Source organism: Carlito syrichta, unplaced genomic scaffold (genome assembly GCF_000164805.1).
Source record: "Carlito syrichta isolate Samal-C Ts95f unplaced genomic scaffold, Tarsius_syrichta-2.0.1 Scaffold301603, whole genome shotgun sequence".
NCBI classification, from domain to species: domain Eukaryota; kingdom Metazoa; phylum Chordata; class Mammalia; order Primates; family Tarsiidae; genus Carlito; species Carlito syrichta.
In genome coordinates, this window is record NW_007245699.1 from 137,626 (window position 1) to 142,380 (window position 4,755).

A 4,755-nucleotide genomic window follows, 5' to 3' on the forward strand; every position below is an offset into this window, starting at 1 on the left:
GTGGGCCGGGAGTGGCCACTGCACTCCAGTCTGGGCGAGAGTGAGACTCCAACTCAAAAAAAAAAAAAGAAATATTCACAGGAACTCCTTTCACCTGGTGTTCTTTCAAGAAATCTATGCCTAATGCCCCAGGCAGGTAAGAAGGTCACAAGAGGGTGACTATAAGTTGCTCTCACTTCTTGGGATCTACCCGACTTGGGAAAGCTTCTGTTTTTGTTTGTTTGTGTGTGTGTTTGTATTGGTGTTTGGTACATAGATATTTGTTGAATGAATAATATTAAGGTATGTGTCAGATACTGGGGATACAATATCACATCGAATTTTTATGATGGAAAGAATGAAGGAAGGAACTGAAGCACCTTCTTCCACGGTCACATTTAAACATATATATAGGGTTTTTTTGTGTATATATCTATATATATGTGTGTGTGTTATACACACACACACACACACACACACACACACACTCATACACGTGTATAGCAAGTTTATCTCTATAGTGAAATAACGGAAGACAGTTCAGTTGCACTCACCTCCAGCACTGCTGTTCAGCAGCAGTAGATCCTTCTGCCATAGGTACTCCTTTGCAGCTTACCTTAGTCTTTTTTCTGCCACAGTCCTCATTAGGAAACTGTAACTCAAAGGGTTCTACATATACAACTCACACTTCCCTCAGTAATGATCAGTGATAAACTACAGTAAAAGCTTGAACAACCAGCAGATGGGGCAATAAAGAAGGAGTTATTTTATTTATTTTGAGGGGCCATGAAAATATTTATTTATATCGGAATAAACAAACTCCTGTGGTTATTGTGCCTTCCTTCAGCCTCTCGCCCCTTACAAGTCCATCTGTCTCTCCTCTCTGACAAGGGTCATCACAACCTTCATGAAGACAGCCAGCTATGAGTCTTGCCGAAAGGGGTTATTTTAATCTGTGTAGCCAAGTGTTAACTGAGGAGGGATAAAAGTGATCTCATTCTTAAGCTTTCTTTTCTTTCTCTCCTAAGAAATATAAAATTTACAAATACGTAAATCACTTCTGTTCATGAAAGTCTGGCAAGACTTGGTTCTTTTATCCCCGACACTACCATACCACCAACCAGCAATAAACTTCTCTCCATAAACTTCCAGAGGATACTAGATCTGCTACTATGTGATTAATAAGTGTTCACTGAACAGTGGACACAGAAAGTTGTTATACTTAGTTTAGGGTAACTGCTTCATTTAGTATAATTTCTAGTAAGTTTGAAGGAGGGGGCATTTTGATGACTATGAGGGAGGATCCAAAAAGCCAGAATTTATTTATAACAAAAGTATATATTTATTTATATCCTCCATTTGATGTAACATGCCTATCAAGACACTTTTTTCACTGCTCAAAACAGTTTTTGAACTTTTCAATTCTGATGTCTTCTAGTGATTGTCACTTTTTGTTTCACCTCTTCCATACTCGTAAAACATTTCCCTTTGAGAACTTTTTTCATCGAGGAAACAAAAAAACAGTCGCTCAGGGTGAGAGTAGGTGAAAAGAGAGGGTGGCAGATGGGGGTCTTGCTGTTTTTAGTCAAAAAGTGCTGACCACTCAGACCGGTGTGGGCAGATGTGTTGTCATGGTGAAATAAACAGTCACCTCTTTGCCACAAATTGGGACATTTCTTCCACAAATCATTGTGTAACTTTCTTAAAACTTCCAGATAAAAACTTTGGTTGACTATTTGATACAGAGGAACAAATTCTGAGTGTACTAACAAGGGGATCGCCCTCCAAAAGATAATTCTGGTTTTTTGAGTCCACCCTTATAGACATAAGATTTTTTTATTGAGGAAAAGGGATAGCAGAAAATTTGGGTCTGACAAAGCTCTAGTTGGTAATGAACAACTGCTATTTCTATAGAATCACTTGGGTCACCCCATTCTCATTCTACAGTTTTATAGTTGAAGAAATTGAGGCCTGCAAAGCCTAAGAAATTGGCCCAAGTTTAGAAAGCTCAAGTTAGGACTCTGGTCTTAAAGTATGACTGGGTCAGTGATCTTATTTATGACCAGAAAACGATGCTTGCATGAACTATAGCTTCTAAAGAGCACAAGAAGTTTTGGATAAGGAAAATGTGAAGAAAATGCTATTTAAAAATGGACATGTAGATCAGTTCAAATACTGAGATGGGCACATCTTAGAACAGCATTTCAGTACTGCTAGCTGATTATCTCATCAGTGGAAGATGAATGCTCATAACGTTTATGTTAATAATGTGAGTTTAAGAGTTTCTCACCTTTCTGGAGGCTTTTCCTTTATGAACTCCATGTCTGTCATCCACCTTATTTAATCATTTTAAGTCTACTTTTTAAATAACCATGTTTGGCACATATACTTTATCACAGTATTAATTCTAGTCTACTAACACATAATGAATGTAGTAGAATTTGGTAAAGCACTGCAATGCCAAATCAGTATATTTCATTAGTTAAAAGAAGCCACTAGAGATTCTTTCAGCTAAGATAAAATTTACAATTATTCCTAGGAAATTATTCACTTCAGATGATTCTAATCTTTTCCCCCATATTCTTTCTCACTCAGAGAATCAAATATACAAAGAACTCAACTACACAAAATTCACAGGAAGTTTACCATCAAAATCTTCCTTAATAAAAGTAGCATAAGAAATCCTTCATGTCCAAAATATAAAAGAGACTGAGGAGGGGAATCAGTTGAAAACAGAGCTATGAGCAAACAACAATCAATCATACTAGCTGCATTATATATATCGAAAATTTTAAGGGAAGACTGAAATTACTCAAGTAGAAATCTAGCCTCTCTAAAATTAAATATGTAATATGAGACAGTTAATCTTTTCACAAACAATTACTGACTTATACATTCAATTTTTATTTTACTTGAAACATTCTGATAAGCAACAGAAAGCGTTACAGAATAGTCAAAGGATACATTGAGGACACATAACAGATCATGGAAATGAAGGCTCTGATAGTACAGTTAAAGTTTGGAAGTTATAGGAGTTCAGAAATACAGAATCACAGAAGACAACAGACATTAAAAGCTGTTGTAAATCTTCCAGAGTAAAGTACAAAATTGTATAGAAAAATAATTAATTTTAAAGTATAGTTTTTCTTCCTTAAAGATTTCTTATGCAAATAACAAAAATGATAAAGTAAATCAGTTTGTCAGAATGAAAAGAATTTAAGACTTAGAAGGGACTGTAGTTATCATCCCATCTCCTCCACTCTATACTACAGATGAGGAAACTAAGGTCCGCCACTGAGTAGCTTAGCCTGGATAATAAATACTTAATTTTATATACTTCTAGATTATGCATTTAAATCAATCTCCATTTTATTAGATATACTGTCATCTGTCTAGATAGTAACCAAAAGCGATCACATTATTAGGATGTAAGCTCTGAACTCGGCTGTTACTTTGGAGTTTTTTTGCAAAAAGAACACACAAAAGGTAAAAGACAATGCTATTTCTTTAAAATGTGAATTCTTCAATTTAGTTTTAGACTATCTATTCTTATACAGTTATTCTACGCAGTAGGTAAGTTGTAATCACAGACTGAAAAAAATGTGCTGGCTGAGCACGGTGGCTCACACCTGTAATCCTAGCACTTTGGGAGGCTGAGGTAAGATTGCTTGTGCCCAGGAGTTCCAGCCCACTCAGGGCAACATAGCAGGACTCTGTCCCTACAAAATTAAAAAAATTAGCTGGGTGTGATGGCATGCACCTACAGTCCCAGCGACTTGGGAGGCTGAGGTGGAAGGATCGCCTGAGTCCTGAAGGTGGAGTCTGTAGTGAGCTGTTATCATGCCACTGCCCTCCAGCCTAGGTGATAGAGTGAGGCCTCAACTCAAAACAAAAACAAAAACAAAAAAACCAGTGCTAACACATTTTAAAGAAATTAGAAGTTTTTATAGCCCTTAAGGATCTGTGCCACTTTTATTTTTAAATAATTTAAACATACAAACAAAATACTCTTACAGTATATTCCTAATTCTTAAAGCTGTCTTTAGTGAGGAATATATAATATTAATTATTTGACATCACCTTTTATAATTTGGGAGAAAAATACACCAAGATACCAGTTTAAAAGGAGACAATATTTACCAGCACCTCCTGCTATCTTTGACCCCTTAACACAACTGGCATCAATTGTGTTTTTACAACACATAAAATAACCATGATGTAAAATCAAATTAATAAAGCTTAACAAGTGCTTATAGCATGCAAGAAGTTTGAATCATTTGGCTGGCCATAATCAGGTCAAATTAAAAGTTTATTATTTCAATTCCAAATAATGTGGTAATACATTATTCCAGAATTTTTTGGAACCTGGTGGCCCATTTTCTAAAACTTGTTTTGACTGCACTGGCATTTTACAACTTTGCTTTTTTCCCTTTCCCTCTGTGTTAGCAATTGACTCACTTTGATATGTTCTATGTTTGCCATACTTCACAGATCCTTTTATTTTGTTCACTTTTTTAAACTCCTCTCCTTCACCCTGCCTTTCCTGCCTTTCATTCTCTTCTTCACCTGTCTCCTGGTATTTCCCCTCTTCTCCCTCATTGTCCACCTCTTCTCTCTTCTTCCTGTTTTCTACTCCTTCCCTTTCCTTCCTTTTCCTTTTCCCCCTTTCTTCCTTTTCTTCCTCTTCTCCCTCTCCTTCCACCTCCTCTCCTTCCTCCTCTCCTTCCTCTCCTTCTCCCCCTTCCCTGTCACCTTCCTCCCCTTCCCCCTCCCCCT

The 4,755-nt window shown here is 36.7% G+C and overlaps 1 protein-coding gene across 1 annotated transcript in view; it reads right to left on the reverse strand.

Annotated features, from left to right (window-relative positions):
- RPGR (retinitis pigmentosa GTPase regulator) overlaps positions 1–4,755 on the reverse strand; it is a gene marked incomplete at its 5' end in the record, with an annotated part of 38,211 nt that overhangs the window by 13,967 nt on the left and 19,489 nt on the right. The window lies entirely within an intron of this gene.